At 48.5% G+C, this 23,941-nt stretch overlaps 1 long non-coding RNA gene across 1 annotated transcript; it reads left to right on the top strand.

Annotated features, from left to right (window-relative positions):
• Positions 1-23: 23 nt before the first annotated feature.
• On the top strand, positions 24-3,906 carry LOC143819431 (uncharacterized). The gene is made up of 3 exons (XR_013224969.1): positions 24-215; positions 3,626-3,683; positions 3,776-3,906. It is a non-coding gene; the product is annotated as an uncharacterized LOC143819431 (long non-coding RNA).
• Positions 3,907-23,941: the final 20,035 nt, after the last annotated feature.

Below are 23,941 nucleotides of genomic sequence, written 5' to 3'. Positions count from 1 at the left end.
CATTTCTTGGTTAATTCCTTGGTTAATTTATAGGCCTCTGTCTTTCGCTGTGGTAGGTATGATGTCTCTGCAGGAGACCTCATTTCCTAAAAGGGGAATGCACTCCTGGTCTTAAAAATTTGTGCTCTCCTCCACCGGGTTGTACCTGTGACGCACCACCGCTGACCAGTCAAGGTAGAACTGAGAGAAACTTGCTTGGTTACCACTGGAACCAGGTTTGTACTTGGGAAATTGGGTTGGCCATGGTTGAATTTGGGTGATCATGTACAGAACGTACCTCCGGACTACTATGGCAATTGACAGATTAGATATGATGGTGGTGGAAATTGGTATAAGGCCACCTTCCCCCCCCCCGCATGGATCAGGATTCTAGCTTCCCTCCTTCCCCCTTTGCCCTCTTTTAGGACTCTTGGAGTGACACCCCTTTCTACTGTGTGTGTGTGTGTGGGGGGGGGGGCTTCTCTATACCGAGTCTGGCTGCTCCTGCTGCAACCGTACTCCTTAAACTGGCTGTGGTGCCACAACTCCTTAAGCCTCTCCTGGCCATCTGCTAGAAAACTTTTTCGGATTTGGATTGGTCGAATGCTTGCTGTTTGGCCTGCCTTACCTTCGTCCTCACTTTGCCAGCCGACTGCAGAGCATTTCCCCCTAAACTGCCACCAGAGGTCACTGTGTCACCATGGAATGTCCACCTTGGCAGTTGTCGAACTAAGAGGAGGATCAACATTGGCCTTATTGGGGGCTTTATATCTTGACGCCGGTTCTTTCTCAGGAAACTCAAGGTACGCGAGATTTAAGTTATGCCATCGCAATTTGCGTGGTACTTAATGTAAACGTACTCCAAATGTGGCACTTTGAGAGATGTTGGGAGGTGGCACAGACACTAGAGATGCTCGTCCCCTGGTGGGACCTGGTTTTACAGCTCAGGACCAGGCAGCAGAGATCAGTCACTTTGGAGGGTGGACTCCGTAGCATTACACTCCACTGCGGTCCCTCCCTGCCCCAAATCCCGCCAACTCCCGGCTCCATCCTCAAAGTCACCAGGCATTTCCCAACCCAGACCTGGCTAATGCTCAGTTCGGAGTGAGACCGAAATCATCAGAGGCTGGCAATGGCAAACCACCTTGAACATGTCTTGCCTTGAAACCACCACTAGGTGTCACCGTGGATCACCTGTGTCTTGGCAGCTCTTCCACTTTCACAATATTGTTCAGGACTTCATGGCCACTGCGGGGTTGTCCCCAGATGTATTGGGACCCACATGGGAAAAGGGGCATATGGTGTCAGAAGTGCGAGGCTTGTAGCAACTGCTAAATTGTAGCAACTGCTAGCATTGGGGGAGGCGCAGAAAAAGGCAACTGTGATGATTTAGCGGATGGAGCACCTTTCCTGTGAAGACAAACTGAAGATGTCTCTTCAGCCTGGAGAGAAATGATGATTGAAGGGTGACACGTTAGAAGTTTACAAAATGACATATGAGATGGAGAAGGTAAAGAAAGACGATCTTTCCTCCCTTTCTCATGATACAAGAACTTGTGGGCACTCCATGAAATCAATCGGTAGGCTTAGAACTTGTAAAAGGAAGTCCTTCTTCACACAAGGAGCCATTCACTTGTGGAATTCACTGCTGCAGAAAGTGGTGGCAGGCTACAAGCACAGACAGTTTCAAGAGGGGGTTGGAGAGCCCTCTGGAGCAGAGGTTCATGAGTGGCCATTAGCCACTAGGTATAGCTGGAACAGTCTGTCTGGGGCAGTGATGCTCTGTAGTCATGGTGTTTGGGGACAACACGGAGGGTGTCTGGAGTTCTGGCCCTGCTGGTGGGCCTCCCGATGGTATCTGGGTTTTGGGCACTGTGGGACAACAGAGTGCTGTACTGGATGGGCCACTGACCTGATCCAACATGGCTTTTCTTTTGTTCTTACGTTGAGGTATTGATGCTCCATCTTCTTGATGCTTGGGAGAAAGCAGCGGGAAGACTTATAGAGTTTTGGCACCACCGGTGGGTCTCCTAATGGGTTTTGGCCACTGTGTGACACCGAGTGCTGGATGGGCCATTAGCGTGATCCAATATGGCTTCTCTTACGTTCTTCTGAGATCAGCTGTGGTTCTGGGGGATCTCCAATAGGGCAGGGAGAGGAGACTGTCTCTGGGTCTACGGCCATTTTTGAGGACTTCGAGCGGGCAACTTTTGACCTGTTTCCAGCACAGGAAGCCACACCAACTCAGATCCCTCCGAAGCAACCAGCGTGTGACCCTCAGGCCAACAAAATGCCCATCCCCGCTAAGGCCAAAGCTGGTCCATGAAGAAGCAACGGTGGAATAATTTATAGGTGCTTTGCTCCCCCCCCCATGTCTTGAAAGAGCAGCGACATTTTTATTCATCTGTACAACTTCAGACGTGAAGAGTAGATGAAGCAATTATCTTTCAAAGTGTCCTCCTCGTCGCGGGTTTTGAATGACGGCGGAGAAAGAACCCCCCGGCCCTCTGCTGCACAAACCTCAGTTTATGGATGGGCCTCCTGGCCGAGAGGTGCCAGCGGTTTAATTTCTCGGAGTCGAAATGTATTTATTGTTTGCCGGCCTAGTAAATTACGAGGATTCGGGCCTGTCAGAGCCCTTTGCCAGATTTTTCACACGTCCTCCCAGGTGGAGAGCCTGATAAACTGCCTGGCTCCACATCACATGGAATGACCGATGAGGCATCATATATTTTTAATAGACAGAATGCTTTAATAAACATCTATCTGCCCGTTACAAAAACACTGGCTTAAAAAAAAAAAGGAGCGAGGCGGAGGGAGGAAAGCGAGGAAGGAAATTTGCCTTCAGCCATGTCGCTACCCAGCTGTGAATTTTATAACGCAACCGTCGGTACATCATTAGAGGTTATGATTGCGGTTCCAGCTACTCGAGTGAGAACTGTTTATGTGCTCTTTTATTCTTATTTTAATTTTTTTAAAGAGAAGTTTTGCATGACAGAATTGTGGCTTTGTTTATCCCAGGGCTTAGCCCTCAGATATGTAACTTGCCTCGGGAGATCACTGAGCATGTTCAGAGTGCTGGCAGAGTTTGTATATGCAGAGAGAGAGAGAGAGGAACACCATGCTGCATAAAAAACAAAATAGTGTTTATTCAGGAAAGAAACAGAAAGATGGAGATGGAGCCTAACTAACTGTTCTGTGGTCTACGGTTATTCTGATCAACAACTGTTCTGGAGGCAAGCAGGGAGGAAGTGGGCTCAAAAAGCAGGAAGTCTTTTATTGTTATTATTATTACTATTATTATCATTATTTCTTCAACTTATGTACTGTCCCTCTCAGCGAATGGGCTCAGGGAAGTTCACAAAAGTAGTATTATATGATAAAGCAATAAAGAAAACAGTTAAACAGCATAAAAACATTAACATTAGTTAAATTATCAGCAACTAACAAAGCTCCCTCTCCCGCAGCCTGTCTCCATCCGGCCTGAATATAAGATGGCTTCCCCAATAATGCAACAATGAGTTGACCTTTGCATAAAAACAACATTGGCCATTATATTTACAATCCTAGTCATCGTTACCTTGTTGTATCAATGTGGCTACCAGCTCTCAAACGCATTGTGAACAATGTTGTATTTATATTTTAGTGTGGATTGACTAAAGAAACTATCTATTAGAAGAGATGACTATTTCATGCTTTATCAGGTATGTACTTATTACAAGGGTGATCAATGACTAATGGGGTTATACATGACCATATTTGATATATGTTGATAAATTTTATTTGACTGTTTAAGGTTTACCACTGATGACGGTGTTATGAACATTGAAAACCAGTGTGTAATCCGGAGCCTCATTCTGGTGTGATTTAATGTCTACAATGATAGAACAATAGAAATGAGACATTTGAAGATTATTAGGTTTATTAATTTTTGCCGTACTCACGGACCTTTTCTTCCTTTTTTGCTCATGTCAGTCTAGTTGGAACTCTTTTGGGGGTCATCAAGAAGAGACAGGCTCTGTGGTGTTGTCATTGGAGTACTGAAAATCTTATCCTACCTCCCTGTTACTTTTTAGGTTAGAGATAATTTAGATTATTTTATTAGATTAGAGATAATTGCAGACTAATCATAAATAAAATGATGTCAGAAGCTACTTTACAAAATCTATTTTAATTTTCTGTCCATAGTTACCATTCTTGGTTTGTTTGGGGGTTTTTAGCTCCGCAATGCTCTATGAATTTCCCCAATGTCCATGGTTTTTACCAAAGAGTTCCAGGGAAATTCTAGAGTGTTGCATGAAGCAGTGACATCACCTCTGGTTAGAAAATAAGAACAAAAAAGAAGCCATGTTGGATCAGGCCAATGCCCCAACCAGCCCAACACTCTTGTGTCATACAGTGTCCAAACCCCAGGGGCCATCAGGAGGTCCACCAGCAAGGCTGGAACTCCAGAAGCCCTCCCACTGTGGCCGCCCAAGGATCAAGAACATAAGAGGTGCCATGAGGGACCGCCTCCCTGCCTATGCCCCTAAAAGAGCTCTGCACTCCACCGCCACCAACCGGCTAATGGTCCCTGGACCTAAAGAAGTCCGCCTGGTCTCGACCAGGGCCAGAGCATTCTCTGTACTGGCCCCCACCTGGTGGAACGAGCTCCCGGAGGAGATCAGGGCCCTGACGGAGCTTAAACAGTTCCGCAGGGCCTGCAAAAAGGAGCTCCTCCGCCAGGCATTTGGTTGAGACCAGGCACAACCAACAGCGAATGAAGGGCCCCCGCTCCCCCCTCCCCCCATCTCCCCCCTTCCTCCCAGAACTCCACCAGAGTGCTCTGGACCTGTTGTGGTATTGCACCGTTCCATCGTTATATTATTTTATTATATTGTTATACTGTTACATTATTCTGTTATATGGTTACAACCACTGTTATTAATTACTGTATGTTTTAACGAAGACTGTTTCATGTATCGTTGATTAGTTTTAATGTAAACCGCCCTGAGCCTTCGGGGAGGGCGGAATATAAATCTAAATAAATAAATAAATAAATAAAATGTTGGTTCAGATCAATGGCCCATCCAGTCCAACACTCTGTGTCACATGATGGCCAAAACCCAGGTGCCATCAGGAGGTCCACCAGTGGGGTCAGAACTCCAGAAACCCTCCCGCCTCCCCCCCAGTGCAAAGAACACAGAAAAATTGCTGGCCTCTCTGTCAGATTCCACTAGACTGAAACCTCACTGAGAACTTTTCTATATGATCACTTCCCATACTCTGTTTGAGAGATAAAGCACTAGGGGCAATTTTAATAATTAATATTTTAACATTGAATGTTTATTTTTAAGGTTTCAATGCTGAATTTAAAGTTTATTTCATATTTATGAAATGGATATGTATATAAATGTATCTTTCTGCCATCAGTCCTGAGTTTTTGAAGACAGGAATAAATACAAAGCAGCCCAGTCCCAAGGGGAGTATTCCATCTATACCTTGTGGCTAATAGTCACTCTTGGACCTCTGCTCCATGTGTTTATCCCATCCCTTTTCGAAGCTGTCTATACTTATGACCACCACCACTTCCTGCGGCAGTGAGGTCCTGGTATCATGTCATACTGCTTCACTGGGTCTCCACCCCAAGTTTCCCACCTGGCCCCCCTAATAGAATCATAGACTGGGAAGGGACCTCTGGCATCATCTAGTTCAACCCCCTGCAGAATGCAGGAAACTCACAACTACCAGCCCACCCACAGTGACCTCAATTCCATGCCCACCTAATGTCCTCCCCTCACCACAATCTCTGGCCAGTCTGGCCTGGAGGAAATTTGCTTCTTTACCCTAAAATGGTGATTGACATTTCTCTGGGCATGCAAGTAAGGGCCCCAAGAGCCAAGCATGGACACAGTCCCTCCTGCCCCACTCCCTCAAAGTTCACAGAATTGGCACATCTAATCTTTTCTTTAAAACTTCCAAAGAAGGAGAACCCACCACCTCCCGAGGAAGCCCGTTCCACTGAGGAAGCGCTTTAACTATCATGGACTTCTTCCGGATGTTTAGCCGAAAATTCTTTGGAATTAATTTCATCCCATTGGTTCCGGTTTGACATAATAAACGTTCTTAATTCTGTGCTGGATTGGACCGGATCTGTATTGTTACAAAATTGGTTGTGATGTTTCGGGAATACTGACATAGGGCACAAGGTGTGTTGGATTTGTGCGCAGCATAAGTGAAATGTACGCCATGCCGAACCTATGCAAGAGGGCAGCATGTAAGCAAAAATTCATTGTTTTCTCCTCCTTGTGAACCCTGAGTGACTGGCATTAGCTCCTTCTCAGAAGAGCGAACAACGCTTTCCTAATTCTCTTCCCTTATTTTAAAAACCTCACGTTAAAATAAACTCCGCTTTTCCGGCAGACCCACTTGGCTCACCACCCCTCGCTGTTTTGACACTCAAAAGGGAACGCTGCATTTCCCCCTAACCACGATATTTTGCACGTCTCCGGCAAATTCTTGAAAGACTTTGCGGGTGATGACATTCCCCCCGAAATGTGCTGAGCTTTCTTTTTAACCTTTTCATAAAATGTTGTGATCTTTATGGACTGTATCATATTGTGCCGTAATGTGGTTTATTGTCCACAGAATAAGCTTTTCTTAAAGATAATTGGAAAGCTGGAAATGGCTGCGATCGGATGAGGTTTTTTTTAAATACATTATTTCTGAAATGGGGCCGGCGCGTAATAATGACCCTATCTGTTGAAGATTTAAGATTTGCCTTGGCAGAGAAAATTGATCCATTTCACCTTTGTCTAATGGAAAATTTTATCTGGGATTATCTGTTTATGTAAATGAATGTTCCTATGAAAAGGGAACTTGAGGGGGCCGTAAATCTCGCTGACACTTTGGTTTCATGGGGCGAAAATTGGAAAGGAGGCTAGTATTTATCTGTCTGAAATTGGTTATAAAAACAAAATTATCTGCATGTACTTCGGCATCTGATGTTCTCTGGAATTTCATTATGTGTTTGAATAACGCAGGGTTACAACATGAATGGGAAACGTCTCCCCCCCCTCCTTCCTTCCTTTTTTACTACCTTGCATGTTGTTGGAGCTAGTGTCTTAATAGTGCAATCCTATGCAGAGTTAGGGCTGTGAGGTCACAGCACCAACCCCCCTCCAGTTGTACCAGCTTCACACTGGAGACAGTCTAGCATTTCATAAGATCTCCATGGTAAGAAACCCATAGAGTTGTGAAAAGCTAGAGCGTCTCCCATATCACTTCTGCTTTTTAACTCTAAGTGATGTCTCTTTCTTCATGTCCTCTTGCTCGGGCCCAAGTAGGGATGCCAGTCTCCAGGTGGGATCTGGGGATCCCCTGGAATTATCGCTCATCACCAGGTGACACAGATCAGTTCCTCCGGAGAAAATGGCTGCTTTGTAGGATGGACTCCATAGGATTAGACTCCACTAAGGTCCCTTCCCATCCCAAATCCTGCCCGTTCCTGGTTCCACCTTAAAGTCTCCAGGTCTTTCCAAACCCAGAGCTGGCATCCCTATGGGTAGGGATGCCAGGCCACCTCATGGCAGCCCCAGGAGCTGGGATCATGGCACTGAGCTAGGGGTTAATGTCACATCTGGGTGAAAACCTAGCTGCAACATCAGCACATCAAACTGACACTCCGAAAACTCTATGGTACTGCCAGAGCACCAGCTGAGGTACTGACATCATGTCTGGGGATTTCACCCGGACACGATGTTGAAATGTAGCCACAATATCAGTGCCACTCCCCACTGCTTAAAAGAGCCTCTTGTGGCACAGAGTGGTAAGGCAGCAGACATGCTGTCTGAAGCTCTGCCCATGAGGCTGGGAGTTCAATCCCAGCAGCCGGCTCGAGGTTGACTCAGCCTTCCGTCCTTCCGAGGTCGGTAAAATGAGTACCCAGCTTGCTGGGGGGTAAACGGTCATGACTGGGGAAGGCACTGGCAAACCACCCCGTATTGAGTCTGCCATGAAAACGCTAGAGGGCGTCACCCCAAGGGTCAGACATGACCTGGTGCTTGCACAGGGGATACCTTTACCTTTTACCCCACTGCTTTCCTGCTGGCCACAGAAACATGGAAGGATCCAGAGTCCAGGAACATGGCTGATATGCGGAGATCTCCACTGCTGTTGTGATTTTGGCTAAGTAGGCCTCAGTTGCCTTTTAACAAGTTGCTTGATGCGTGTTTTTAAAACGGCCCGTTTACCTCTCCCAGCCGCTGAAGAGGTGCTGGGCGATACCTTTAAACACACCAATAAAATATTAATATTGTATTAATATTAATTTGTTTGCCTTCCTAATTGGTAGCTATTAGGGAAGCCTTTTCGATGAGCCTCAGGACGTGTAAAAACTTCTATAATTTGGGCAGTGTGCCCACTGCGGAAAAGCGCTTCTGGCATTTTGTTCCAACATGCAGTCTTCCAGGCGGAAGACAGAAATCAGCGGGTGGGGGGGGGGATGTCTGAAGAAGAAATCGGCTGTGCGGAGTTCAGACAGGCTAGAGCCAGGGACGTCCAAATGCAGCTACTTTTCAGTGTGCTTTAAAAAAGAGAGAAAAGGATGCTGTGGTTGATAAATAGAGAAGGCAGCTTAAGGAAAGGGGAGAGTGAAAGTCTACTAAATCTGCATTCAGTTTATTTTCATTCCATAACGGAAAGCTTGTCCCTTTTGGAATATGCAAAATCTCCAATGTGCAAGACTGGGCAGAAATTAAAGACTAGAAGCCCTGCATACTTAATACCCTAGTGGTGTCATGGACACAGAAGACATTTAAGGGGACGGTGGACTTGATGGAATAGATCAGGGGTAGTCAAACTGCGGCCCTCCAGATGTCCATGGACTACAATTCCCACGAGCCCCTGCCAGCATTCGCTGGCAGGGGCTCCTGGGAATTGTAGTCCATGGACATCTGGAGGGCCGCAGTTTGACTACCCCTGGAATAGATCATAGAGACTGCTGCAGCACAAATAAACAGAAGAAACAGGAAGCATGCCTAGAAGGGAGTCAAGAGACCAGAATGGAATAGCCTTGAAGAGCACTAAGAAGAATACATTAATAAGGCCTAAGGGGTGGCCAACCTGTAGCTTTCCAGATGTCCATGGGACACTTCCTGCTGTTTGCATTATACTTCCTCCTAGCTTGCCTCCAGAACGGTCGATCTGAAGAACAACTGTGGACAACTGCTAGAACAGCGCTCTCTCTCTCTCTCTCTCTCTCTCTCTCTCTCTCTCTCTCTCTCTGTACCAAGTCATTTCCCTTTGTGAATAAAACTATAAGCAGCCTGGTGCTCCACCCTCTCCGCATATTGAAACTCTGCCAACAGTGAACAGAGATTTCAGAGGCAACACATTCTGTCCTAGCATCCCAGCTGTGGAACACGCATGACCATTATGCCCGCTGGAAGCTGCCGGAGATCTCCTGGTAGTACAACAGGGTTCTAGATTACAGACTGTTTTCCCTGCAGAAAATGGGTGCTCTGGAGAGGGGGGGGACTTTATGGCATTATACCCCACTGAGGTCTCCAAATCCAGCCCTCCCCAAGCTCACCCCCCCAAATCTTTAGGTATTTCTCAACCCAAAGCTGGCAACCCTAGATGCTCCAATTCATTGGCTACCAATTCCCAGACACAAGGAAGGGCAAATTGTGTTCTAAAGTGGAATTTGAACTTGATGAAAATTTCAGGAAACCCATGAAGGGAGCAGGTAGTTTGATGTCCTCATGGTCAGCTCCTTGTTTGTGAGGAACACATGCTGTGAAACTGGATAACTGGAGTATCTGGAGAGGTTCTGGCTTTTTGAAAGTCTTTAAAAGACATGTCCAAAATGAGATTACAAGCTGAATGGGCCAGTTATGTGAGGCTTGAATGGTCAGCAAAGAGAGCTGCTAGGCTGAACCTGGCAAACAGCAGGAGAACTGGTAGTAGGCACATGCGGGACATAACTTTGGTGGAGTCTCTACATCACTCCCTGGGAAAACCTGGAAGTGGTCTATTGTAGCTCTAGGAATCACCAGAAACTCTATAGTGATGTAGGGTCACTCTAGGGATTACCAGGAACTCTGGCAAAACCAAAGACTTTTCTCCCAGTGGTTTTCAGATTCTTTCCCAAAGATGCTGAAGTTGGGAAGGACTAAATGAGAGGGCCAGTTGCTCTTTCCCACCAGAGGTGACTACTCCCTGGGAAAACCCGGAAGTGGTCTATGGTAGCTCTAGGAATCACCAGAAACTCTATAGTGATGTAGGGTCACTCTAGGGATTACCAGGAACTCTATGGCAAAACCAAAGAATTTTCTCCCAGTGGTTTTCAGATTCTTTCCCAAAGATGCTGAAGTTGGGAAGGACTAAATGAGAGGGCCAGTTGCTCTTTCCCACCAGAGGTGACTACTCCCTGGGAAAACCCGGAAGTGGTCTATGGTAGCTCTAGGAATCACCAGAAACTCTATAGTGATGTAGGGTCACTCTAGGGATTACCAGGAACTCTATGGCAAAACCAAAGACTTTTCTCCCAGTGATTTTCAGATTCTTTCCCAAAGATGCCGAAGTGGGGAAGGACCAAATGAGAGGGCCAGTTGCTCTTTCCCACCAGAGGTGAATACTCCGCCTGTTTCCACTGGAGAGCAGCAGAGACAGCTCTGTTAATGGTGCTGACAGCTTAGAACAATGGGTCAAATAGAAAGCAGAGTTGAAGAACAGTAGGGCAGGGGTAGTCAACCTGTGGTCCTCCAGATGTCCATGGACTACAATTCCCATGAGCCCCTGCCAGTGAACGCTGGCAGGGGCTCATGGGAATTGTAGTCCATGGACATCTGGAGGACCACAGGTTGACTACCCCTGCAGTAGGGTGTTTCGTATGTTATTGGTGTGAAAGAGAACAGCAGAGGCAGAGGGAGGAGAAGGACTGGGGGGGGGGACCTAGAACGAGGATTCTCTCTGCGACTTTAACCAAACAAACAGGTTTATCTGCTGTGAGGAACTCAGCAGATGTACAGAAAGGGAGGGCAGATTCCCTGTTAGGAAATCTTTATCATCGGGTGAGCTTGACTACGCGAAACTCCCTTCCTCCTTTCAGGAGGGACAAAAGGGAATACTCCCCGGGTGTCTGTTGTGGGGAGAGGAAGGGAAAGCGATCGGAAGCCGCTTTGAGACTCCTTCGGTTTATGAAAAGCAGGGCATACAAGTCAACTCTTTTTCTTCTTCCACATGTTGTAAACTGCCCGGAGCTTTTCGGGAAGGGCAGCATAAAAATCCGATAATAATTTTTTTAAGCCAACACGGTCCACCTTTCGAAACCTTCAGGGGAATAGATCTCTTTCATCTGGAGATGAGTTGTAATTTTGAGACTAGTTGCAACTCTATCCTTGGGCCCTGCCCCCTTTGAAATAATGGAAGTCCTATAACCATCTGATAACCATCTTCAAGTATTTAAAAAGGTGCCATATGGAGGATGGAGCAGAATTGTTCCCTCTTGCCCCAGAGGGACAGACCAGAATGAATGGGATGAAATTAATTCAAAAGAAATTCCATCTAAACCTCCGGAAGAAGTTCCTGACAGTTAGAGTGGTTCCTCAGTGGAACAGGCTTCCTCAGGAGGTGGTGGCTTCTCCATCTTTGGAGATTTTTAAACAGAGGCCGGATAGTCATCTGACGGAAGGGTTGATTCTGTGAAGGCTCAAGGGGGTGGCAGGTGACAGTGGGTGAGCGAGAGGGTTGTGAGTGTCCTGCATAGTGTAGGGGGTTGGACTAGATGACCCATGCGGTCCCTTCCAACTCTATTATTCTAAGATTCTACTTTCCAGCCAGCTCCTGCCCATGAACCATTAGCGACAGCATTCGCATGCGCAAGAGGAGAGTGCGGACGGAGGCAAGCGGCTGGCGAGGGAGGTGTAAGAGGGCCCCCTGTCTGGCTCCTTTCCCCAGCCAAAGGCCGAGGACTCCATCACTTCTTTGAGCTCATCTCGCATTCAGCCGGCCGCATATAAATCCTCCCCCCCCCCCCGAACTCATCAAGGCCTCTGTGTTTGGCCTCCTCTGACGGATACAGCCTCATCATACTTAATCTAGGGTGAAATTTCCTCGTCTGAGCTAAATTACTCGCAGCCATCAAGGGAAGCGATATTTATTTTTCGCGGGGCTAATGACCTGTCCCCCGGTCCCACCCACTGATGGTTATTTACAAGGCCCCAGATGCTGGAGCTCAAAATGAGCGCTAATGTCAGCGGCGCCATCTCTCATCCGGCCCTCTGATTGAATCGGAGCCATCCCATTGACATTGACTCTGCGACTCGTGAGACCATTAGCCGCCCTGAGAGATGAGCCGCTCCCACTGGCGGTGGGGAGGGGGGGGGCCCGGCTGATTGGCGACAAATTACAAGCCGGAAAGGGGGCTGTTCTTCGTGGTCAGGGTGCATGGGGGAACCGGCTTGCTCGGAGCGTAAGGTGAAATCTTAGAACCATAGAGCTGGAAGGGGCTGCGTAGGCTCAGTGCAGGATCAGCCTCAAGCATCCTGGAGAAGGATCTGTCCAGCTTGTATTTGAAGGCAGCCAGTGAGGGGGGAGCTCCCCACCTTCTTAGGCAGCCCAGTCCACTGCTGAACTACTCGGACTGAATTCCCCCCCCTCCCAAATTCTAGCCAGTAACATTCTTCATGTAGTTTAAAGCCGTTACTGTGGGTCCTCTGCACTGCAGCCAACAGGAACCTTTCCCTGACTTCCTCCAAGTGATAATCTTTCAAATACTTCAAGAGAGTCATCCTGTCCTCTCTCTACCTCCTCTTCTCCAGGCTGAACATTCCCCAGGTCTCTCAGCCTTTCCTTCTAGGGCTTGGTCCCCAGACCCCGGATCCTCCTTTATAGCTCTCCTTTGCACCCTCTCAATTTAGTCCACATCCTATTTCAAGTGAGGCCTCCAAAACTGCACACAGGATGCCTAAAGCATCCAGGCTAAGCATCTGTCCAGCCGCTGCTTGAAGACGGCCAGTGAGGGGAAACTCCCCACCTCCTCAGGCAGCCCCTTCCTCTGCTGAACTGGACTCATAGAATCCTAGAGTGGGAAGGGGCCACACAGTCCATCTAGGCCAGGTGTAGTCAAACTGCGGCCCTCCAGATGTCCATGGACTACAATTCCCATGAGCCCCTGCCAGCGTTTGCTGGCAGGGGCTCCTGGGAATTGTAGTCCATGGACATCTGGAGGGCCGCAGTTTGACTACCCCTGATCTAGGCCCACCCCCTACTCCATGCAGGATCAGCCTCAAGCATCCAGGAGAAGGATCTGTCCAGTTGCTGATTGAAGCCTGCCATTGAGGGGGAGCTCCCCACCTCCTTAGGCAGCCCATTCCACTGCTGAACTACTCAGACTGTAAAAATGTACAATATCATAGGATTGCCTATACCAACTCCAGGCTGGGGAATTCCTGGAGACTTGAAGGCCTAGCCTGGGGAGGGCATTCTGAAGAAATAGGATGCTATGGAGTCCAGCCTCTGAACAGGGTTGCCAGCCTCCAGGCAGGACTTGGAGACTTTCCAGGATTATAACTCATTTTGAGAGTATAGAGATCATTTCATGTGGAGCAAATGGGCCGCTTTGGAAGGTGGATTCTGAAGCACTGTACCCCATTGGAGTCCCTCTCTTCTTTGAACCCCACCCTCCTTAGGCTCTGCCCTCCAAATCTCTAGGCATTTCCTAAGCGAGGCCTGGCAGCCCCACCAGGCCCTGAGACGTAGGTCTTTTCTGGTGGACAGGCAGATCCAAGAATAGGTGGTCTGTGAAGTATAAGGTCAAGGTATCCCCTGTGCAAGCACCGGGTCATGCCTGACCCTTGGGGTGACGCCCTCCAGCGTTTTCATGGCAGACTCAATACGGGGTGGTTTGCCAGTGCCTTCCCCAGTCATTACCGTTTACCCCCCAGCAAGCTGGGTATTCATTTTACCGACCTCGGGAGGATGGAAGGCTGAGTCAACCTTGAGCCGGCTGCTGGGATCGAACTCCCAGCCTCATGGGCAAAGCTTTCAGACAGCATGTCTGCTGCCTTACCACTCTGCGCCACAAGAGGATCTGTGAAGTATAGTCAGGCATAAATATCGAAGCATTCAGGATGGCTCAGCACAAGACCAGTTTGGTGTGACTGGTCTCCGAGATCTCAGACAGAGGTCTTTCATGTCGCCTGCTACCTGACCCTTCTAAATGGAATTGCCCGGGATTGAACCTGGGACCTTTTGTATGCCAAGGAGATATTCTACGGCTCAGTCATGACCCCTCCCTAATCCCTTCTTGATGCATTCCTTGCCTGTGATGGCAGTTTAGAATCAAAGAGTAGGAAGGGACCTCCTGGGTCACTCTGTTCTATAATTTTTGTGTGTGTAATCTATCTTGTGCCCATCACAATGCAAACAGACAGATAACGGAGGGGATGCGCCACCTACTGGCCACAGATGTGACAATGGCTTAAAGAGGCACTTAGACATATTCATCACGGACAGAGGTCTCCCAGGGGTCCCACGATAGGAAAATGGAACCTCCATGTTCAGAGGCAGTGTTCTGAATCCCAGTGGGGGACAATAAGCAGTGGCAGGGGGGCTGCCTTCATGCCCCATTCAGCCCCTGGGGGAAGCAAGAAGCTGGCCTAAGTCCTTCAGTCTTATCCAACAAGGGCAAATGGAGTTTTTAACAGCCCAGGAGTTTATTTGAGAAATAACAGAGACCCAAAGACAGCTCCGTTTTGGCACTTTGCAAGGACAGACCCGCAATGGCTGCGTGCAAACCAATCTCCATTTTATTACCCAGCTGCATTTTTAAAACTGCATTCGGGCTTCTAACAAGCCGTATGCAAATCAGGCCTAAAAAGGGAGATCAGGCGGAGGTCTGACTTCAGCGACTAGCATTTTACAGACAGCGCAGGGCATAAATCGCTTTGAAGGATGTGCAGTTAACTTTTTCCATGCCATTGTGAGAACTGCGGTGATGCCCACATTTAGGACACGGTTCTCCTTTTGCCAAAGCCGATTCACTTTTCGAAAAGTGGTGGCCAGCGTCATTACAGGGCTCGCTGCATAAACCGGGCCATATCAGTGTGCTTTGTCCAGAAATGGAACCCAGCTGCAACACTGAAGAATAGTCTCGGAGACAGAGCCTGAATAAATCTAAGAAATTATCGTGCACAGTTCTGGTCGGCACCCCTCAAAGAAGATGTCAGAGCAATGGAAAAGGCGCAAGAAAGGACAAATAAAACGATTATGGGGACGGAAGAAAGATTATAGAGGTTGCAGCTTTTTAGCTTGGAGAAATCACAATTGAGGAGTGACGTCATAGAGGTTTACAAAATTATGCATGGGGTAGAGAAGATGGAAAGGACTTTTCTTCCTTTCTCTCGATACAAGAACCCGTGGGTATTCAACAAAAATAATGAGCAGTAAGCTTAGAATAGAAGCATAGACTCGTAGAATCACAGAGTGGGAAGGGGGCCTCCTTAGGCAGCCCATTCCTCTGGACTCACAGAATCCTAGAGTGGGAAGGGTCCATAGAGGCCATCTAGTCCCACCCCCTGCTCAGTGCAGCATCAGCCTCAAGCATCCAGGATACGTCTCTGCCCAGTCGCTGCTTGAAGACTTCCAGTGAGGGGGAGCTCACCACCGCCTTAGGCAGGCCATTCCATGGCTGAACTAGTCTGTGAATTCCACCCCCCCCCCAATATCTAGCTGTCACCATTCTACACATAGCTTAAACCCATTACTGCAGGTGCTTTCTTCTGCTGCCAAAAGGAACCCTTCCCTGCTCTTATCATGAACCTTCCCCCCCCCCCTCAACAGGAGAGGCAGAAACGACCCTTTCCAGAGAGGAAGTGTTTGAAGCCAGCGGGGTGTGAGCGAAGCACTGGATCCCACCACCATGATAGAGGAAAGAAAAAAAAAGTGGGGGGGGGGGGAGGGAAGGAAAGCAGTGATCAGGGCGACTATGTTTTTTAATCACCTCTAAGCGGAGCTCGCCCGAAGACGGGGAGAACGGGGGGGGGAAAGGGGGGACGAGCAAGAGGCTCAGGGAGGGGATTCGAGAGGGCACCTGATAGCTCTCCTCTAAGTGACAACCTTTCAAATACTTCAAGACAGCCATCATGTCCCCTTTCAGCCTCCTTTTTTCCAGGCTGAACATTCCCAAGTCCCTCAGGCTTGGACCAAAGAAAATCCTTCTTCACTCAAACAGTAATTCACACATGGAATTCAGGGCTGCAGGACTTGGTGGTGGGGTGGAGAAACGTGGAGGAGAGGTCTGTGGTTACTAGCCACAGGGTATAGGTGGAACATGGGTGGTTTGACCCCTGTGTGACTGAGAGTGTTTTGGTTAGACTAGGATCTGGTGGCTTCAGTCGAGGTTGGCATCCCTAATGAAAAGAAACAGAGGACAAGAGATGTATCAAATTTCAGAATTTCACTCTGAAGATCTTCCATGTCTTCTCAAACCTTCCTGCACTCCCGCCAGAACACCCTGTGGCATGTAACATAAAAGCACACCTGCAAAGGCTGAAGTTACAAAAGGATGCCCAGAGGTGTGACAGAAATCTACAAAGAGATACAAAACAGAAATTCTTCTTTAGAAAGGGAGGGGGGGGGGAGAATAAGAGGAATCAATGATTATATGTGAAAAAAATGTGATTTTGGGGGAAAGAAATGTCACTCCCCATAACAATGCTAGTCTTTTCTCACTCAGCTGTCTAAATAAAGAAGCAAATAGTTTAGAGAAACCAAGCAGATATACTGCCCCTGCAAAGACTTGCCCAAGAATTTCACAAAGTAAACAAAGGGGGGGGGGAAGATCATTAAAAAGTATTTATTTCTTAATTTGAAACGTTTATCGGCCTCCTTTCTACCTTACGGAACTCAAGGAGGCTTAAAATGTAAAGAAAGCAATAAGCATAACATTGCACATAAACGTCCCTCAATATAAAATCTCAATTACAGACAGCCAGGGGATAGAGCGCCTAATTAAATCACTGTCCTATATAAAACCAGCTCAAGTGCTTCTTCCTACAGACTGACAGCAAGAGATGAGCAAAACAACAACAGAAGGATCACCAATATTAAGACAAGCCAGGGGGGCATCAAATTGGCCGAAAATAATATTTGCAAACTAACCCTAAGTGGGTCTACTCTGGATCCTATTCAAGTCTGTTTATTGGGGCTTACTCTCAAGAAAGTGTCCTTTAGATCATGAATCTACAAGGTCTACCAGTGGCTGCTAGCCATGGTGACTGAGGGGAACTTTTGCATTCAGAGGCACTAAGCCTTTGAATCCCAGAGCCAGGAGGCAACATCAGGGGAAGGCCTCAGCCTCTGTGCCCTGTGGTTGGCCCTCCAGAGGAACTAGTTGGCCACTGTATGAGAGGATGCTAGACTTGATGGACCACTGGTATGATCCAGCAGGGCTCTTCTGATGTTCTTAGGAAGGCCTCGGCCTCCATGCCCTACTATTGGCCCTCCAGAGGAACTGGTTGGCCACTGTGTGAGACAGGATGCTGGACTAGATGGACCACTGGTCTGATCCAGAAGGGCTCTTCTTATGTTCTTATGAAGGCCTCGGCATCTATGCCCTGTGATTGGCTCTCCAGAGGAACTGGTTGGCCAGTTCTGGACTAGATGGACCTCTGGCCTGATCCAGCAGGGCTCTTCCTATGTTTTTATGAGCACCTCAGCCTCCATGCCCTGCTATTGGCCCTCCAGAGGAACTGGTTGGCCACTGTGTGAGACGGGATGCCAGACTAGATGGACCAGTGATCTGATCCAGCAGGGCTCTTCGGATATCCTTATATATTCCGGGTTGTTCATGCCTTTATTTAAACTTGTAAGCCTTGGGAAAGTGCGCAGAAATCCGAATGTGCCCCTGGTGGGTGTTTAAAGTGATGTCTTCTTGAATGCAACCAAAAGCATCTGGGTGTTTCCCAACAGCTCCTCCCTGTCTTGCCCCCTGTGAAGGTCCCTTTAGTGCTGGCGGGAGAGCATCCATCATCTGCCGCTGAACGTGAAGCAAGGGGTTTGTACACAGTGCTCTTTGCGTGTCCCAGACAAACTGTGCTTTATCGTTCGAATCACTTGGTGTCAAGCTTGAGAGGGTGCGGAGATATATGAGCATGGCTCAGGGCTCCCGGTAAAATATGAAACCCTGTTGACTCACGCAGGTAGAATTTACATCTGCTGGTTTTGCCGCTGTGCCTTCCATGTTAAGGGGCAACATCTGGTGGATTATATTTACAGCTTTTCAGGTAAGCAGCGATCCTCTCACAAATAGGCCTCTGGAGGGGGAGGTTGCTGACTCTGGATTGGGAAATTTCTGGGGATGTGGGGGTGGAGCCCAAGGTGGCAGGGTTGGGGAGGGGAAGCCAGCTTGGTGTCGTGGTTAGGAATCCCCTGTCTCCAGGCCATGCCCTCCAGTTGCCAATCAGCTGGCCAATGGGGGCAGTTACCAGGAGAAAGGGGATGTTGCCAGCATCACACAGGAAGTGATGTCATCACACCGACAACAACTGGGCTATGCTCTGGTATTCATGTAAAACAACCTCTATGATAGATGCTGTTTTGAACCATCGAGTTTTTGCCCTAATTCCAGAGCATCATAGCAACGCCACAGCGGGATGATGTCACTTCCTATGCAACATAACCTCGGCTTTCCTCTGGCCCCCCCAAGGGGTACTGATCTCTGCTGCGTGGCAATAAGCTGTAATTCCAGGAGATCTTTAGGCCCTACCTGGAGTTGGCAACCTTACCTGTTCAATGCAACTATTCTCAGCACAGACATCCTGTCCCCAGCTGCTTTTGGCTTCTCTTTGCCTTGGCCCAAAGTATTCTGTGTGCAACAAACTCTCTTTTTTGTCTGTACCTGGGATAAATTACAGTGTGTCCGGAGCAGATTCTTGCTGTATACGTTGTGAAGGAGCTGCACTCTTTTTGAATGAACTGTGCCCTTTCAGAAAGTGGGCAGAGGGGAGGAGGGAAAGAGAGGGAAAGAGAGAAAGGGGGGGGCAGGAATTGTCCAATTGCATGATTGAGTGCAATTTGGAATTACAGGGGCCTATTGATTTTTCATTAAGCCGCCCTGTCCTGCTCTAAAGGTGGTAAGAAACGGCGGGAGTAATTCATCGATTTGAGCAGAGGGCCATGTTCCCTTATTGGCTTCCTGCCACATCTCATTATTTGCCGGTTCCCGTGCACGCTGGAGTCAGTTTATTCTAAGCGCTGCCTCCTGTCATCGAGAATGCCGCTCGGTAACTATTACTCGAATCATCCCTTTCTTGCGACATTAATGAGCGGTAATTTCCAGCATTACCGCAGATTTAGAAATATCATTCAGGGCGGCCTACGGCTCTGCAGCGGGGCCACGCTGCCGTTACGAGCTCGCTGTCCACGCCGTTAGGAAAAGTTTCGGGTCCTTTTTTATCAAAGAAGGAAATAAGTCACTGAAACATTTGATTCTAGCTGGAATAGGGTGAGAGAGATTAAGCCACAAGAACTGGGGGGTGGGTGGGAAAGGGGAGCGATTATGCTGATGTGCTTATGTGCGCATGGCTTCAGAAACTAATTTCAGTTTTTCTCTTCAGGGCCTTACAAACTAGTTTCAACAGAACAAAATCAGAGTCCAGTGGCACCTTTAAGACCAACATAGATTTATTCAAGGCGTGAGCTTTCGAGTGCAAGCACTCTTCCTCAGACTGAGGACTCTGATTTTGTTTTGTTGTGCTGCTTCAGACCAACACGGCTGCCCACTTGAGTCAAACTACCTTCAGTTTCCTTCCGCAAGGCCTGTGTGGGGAGGCCATAAACACACCAGGCTAATCCCAGTTCTCTGTGCGTAAATCAGCCCCCTCCCCCCACCTTTCTGAGCCTCGCACCGTTGGGATCTTGACAAAATGGTGGCCACAGGAGGCGGAGCCGGCCACAAAATGGCCACGGCAGGTGGCAGAGTGGTACACACAGAGGAAACCTGAGTACAGGGGCAAAAGAGGATGATTAAATATACACCTTCCTTCCTTCCTTCCTTCCTTCCTTCCTTCCTTCCTTCCTTCCTTCCTTTCTTTCTTTCTTTCTTTTTTTCTTTTTGGACTATTGAGTATCACAAACAGGCTCATGGTGATTTACAAAACGGGTTCCAATACAGAAGCCCCCCAATGAAAACCCATTAAAACCCAATAATACAGTGGTTCTCAGCCTTCCTAATGCCTTCCCTTTAATACAGTTCCTCATATTGTGGAGACCCCCAACCATAAAATTATGCACGTGTTCTTTCATAGAAATCAAACCAAAACTGACCAACGCTGTGAAGACCCATTGTTCAGGATTGTATCTAAACTGGTTTCTTTCTAGGGTTTCTTAGTTCAGTTCTGCCTCTTGTCCCATCATGCCAATCGTGCTCTTTTCCGCTGCTCCAGACAGACAAACGCTCTGCCTCGATCTACCCCGCAAGGCTGTTGTGTAGATGGTGCCGCCTGGCCAAGCTGCTTGCCTTGCCGTGACCCCTGTGGAAGGGTCCTTTGACCCCCAAAGGGGTCCCAACCCCCAGCTTGAGAACCCCTGCAATAATACAATATAGCAACATAAGCAACCTGGCAGTAAAAATAACCCCATCCTATCATGGTGCAGCTGCCTGGGGAGGATGGTCATGTAATTTCTACCTGTCATTAAAACCCGCCATTGCAAATACTCTCCTCTGTTGCCAGCAGGGACAACTCCCTGCCCTCCTCTTCTAAGTGACAAGATCCCCTAACTGCAATGCCATAGTGCAGGGGTAGTCAAACTGCGGCCCTCCAGATGTCCGTGGACTACAATTCCCAGGAGCCCCTGCCAGCATTTGCTGGCAGGGGCTCCTGGGAATTGTAGTCCACGGACATCTGGAGGGCCGCAGTTTGACTACCCCTGCCATAGTGTCTCTCACAAATAGATGTGTGTGTGTGTGTGTGGGGGGGGAGAGGAAATGTCTTGTTGATGTCACAGCTGTTGGCCAATTGCTACCAACCCCAACAGCCAGGCTGCAGAGACGGTGTTTTCCAGAGCCAGCCTTTGTCGAGGAAGAGGTGACGGTGTTCCCAAGCCGGCCCTGCCTCTCTGCAAATGCCATCTTGTCTCTTCAGCCTAAATTAATCTTCACAACACATGCTTGCATTCTATTTTAGACCCTGGCCTCCCCCACCCCCCTTCTTTCTTTTCTATCCGTGCAGCTTGTTAGAGCTTCCGTAGGGGAGGAGGGCGGGGTGGGGGAAACGTATTAATAATAATTCAAAATCCTCTTTGCGTCTTTCGGCTGCCCACTTCCATCTGCGGCAGTAACGTGCGGCCGTCCGGAGGACTGCCCACAAGCCCGCAAACGGGGAGGGGGGAAGAGAAGCACCGCTGCATCATGCTTGACCATGTGTTTCCAGGAGCAACCCTTGCAGTCCATGAATACAGGACACCCAGAGTGGATTAAAAGTTCTGCTTCCCTGGTTCAAATGTCCCTGCCCTGCTGCCCTGTTCCCCGGCTAGACAGATTTGGGGTGCCCGCTTTGATTTCCCCCCCTCCTTCTCCCCCCCCTTCCTCTGCCCCTCTTAAGCAGAGCTGACACAGATCAATACCTTTGATGGGAAGTAATAATCAGGCCTATTAAGTGACAAAGGTTTACTCTGTAACAGCTGTGCTGGCGGGAGAGGAGAGCGCTTGTCTGCCTAATGAATCATGAAACCATCAAGCTTCAGCCGTTTGTGTTTAGATCTGTAAATATGGTGTGGTTCAAGTGCCAGACCATCTCCAGCATTCCAGCTGGGGGCACAGATGGTCCACATTCAAAGCTGCACACAAATGCAAAGGAGAGGAGACCCCCCCCCACCGCCCGCCTGCACCGTGGTCCCCTCCCTCTCTCTTCCTCCGGCCCATATTGCACCTCTTAGAGGAACAGGCTGGCTAGCTTCAGGTCAAACTCAAAAAAGGTACAGGCAGGCTCCGAAGTACGCAGAGACAGAAATAAGAGAGAGGGGCACGATGCCCCCGAAAAGGGGCTCTTAAGGGAGACGGCCGTTTTATTTTTAACGAGTTGCCGGTCGATATCACGCTTCCATTTCCCCCCCCCCCATCAACAGGACTCCGTTCTGTCCTTCTTCATCTGCAGCTGAACAGATGGGCCGGCCTCCTGGTGGACGGCCGTGGTCCTTAGCGTGATTCCCCTCAAGGACGCAGAACGGCGCACAAATGGATGCAAAGCCCAGGTTGCTATTCTGCATGGAGTGCAGCTGAGAGATCCCCCTCTCTCCGTCTCTCATTCTGTCCTCCAAAACGTACATTTGGGAAGCGGGGCCCAGTTCCAATCGAGAGTGTCGCTCAGAAGAGCCAGGTTGGGTCGGGCTACCGCTGTGTGGTTCAGTGATGGAGCATCAAACCTCAGGTTCAGACCTCGAAAGCTGGGGTTGGGAAAGATCTCTTGTTCAGGTCAATGGATCAAACCAGGGGTAGTCAAACTGCGGCCCTCCAGATGTCCGTGGACTACAATTCCCAGGAGCCCCTGCCAGCATTCGCTGTATCCTCGGTAGAAAGGGATGTTTGCTGGCACCTCAAAAGCCCTGTAGGTGTGGATGAAGGGGACGTAGTCGTGGATCTCCTGCATTAAGCCCCCTTGCCATTAAGCCCTATTGGGGCTACTAAGGGCGGATTAAAGGGAGAGACCACCCTCTGTCCACCCTTTTTTAAAAAAATAATGATTAGTATGGGTTTTTGGCTGCCGAATGAATGGACGATTTTTAGATGATTGGCTAGTTTGATTGCAATTGTTATCTATTTTATCCGGGTTTTTATGTATTGGGGTTTTATCTTGTTAGCTGCCACGAGCCCTTGTGGGAGCGGCGGGATATAAATGTAATAAATAAATAAAATTCTGCAGGGGGTTGGACCCTGGAGGTCCTTTCCAACTCTATGATTCTATGATGCTCAAAAATGTGTCGAGCCAGCTTCATCCCACGGTGGTTGGAAGAAGCAGTCATGCCCTGTGACTTTCGTCTGGGAATCTGCCATGCTATCTCCATTCATGCAGTAAGTCCAGGCCCGTTTTGAGCTTCTGCGTTTTGGCAATCAGAATGAGCCCATGTTCGATCAACAGACGCCACTGAGATCCCACCCCTCCATAAACCCTGCCCTCCCTGGGTCCCCAAATCTCCCAGTAAATCCCAACCCAGTGCTGGCAACCCTAACTATGCTGATGGATGAGATGCTAGTTTGAGCTCACCCACCTCTGTGTTTTTCTTCCTTTTACTCTTTCCACGTGTCTACGCATTTATTGACTTCTTAGTATTTCTTAGTAGGCTTTTTGCCAAGAGAGCATTTCTGTGCATTAGGCAGCTCTGATCAATAATATAGAGAAGTCGCTGCTAGACATGACCTGGGCTGTCACCTCCCGTTTTCGGAATGTGCTTCGCCCCCCGATGCCTTTCATTTGGTTCCCTTGGCCTGAGCCCGTTTCTTTCCTCTGCTGCAATTACAGAACTAGCAATCAGTCCTCACAACTACCGTGTCACCTACCATGGAGAATCTCGACCTTAAGGGAAATCCATGCGACGAAACCCGTGGGCAATCGCCATCTGTTTGCACAACTGTGTACGGCTGGCCTACTTTCTCCTCTTTCCCGTCCAACTTTGGAGAGCGAGTGCCTACACCTGCGGAAGGCAAGGAGGAAAACGTTGCGACTGGTGTAAAACGCACATCATAGAATCCTAGAATCCTAGAATCATAGAGTTGGAAGGGGCCATACAGGCCATCTAGTCCAACCCCCTGCTCAATGCAGGATCAGCCCAGAGCATCCTAAAGCATCCAAGAAAAGTGTGTATCCAACCTTTGCTTGAAGACTGCCAGTGAGGGGGAGCTCACCACCTCCTTAGGCAGCCTATTCCACTGCTGAACTACTCTGACTGTGAAAAATTTCTACCTGATATCTAGCCTATATCG

This window comes from Paroedura picta, chromosome 10, assembly GCF_049243985.1.
Source record: "Paroedura picta isolate Pp20150507F chromosome 10, Ppicta_v3.0, whole genome shotgun sequence".
NCBI lineage: Eukaryota > Metazoa > Chordata > Lepidosauria > Squamata > Gekkonidae > Paroedura > Paroedura picta.
Note: the sequence above shows the minus strand (reverse complement) of the source record. Positions and strands in the feature narration are given on the sequence as shown.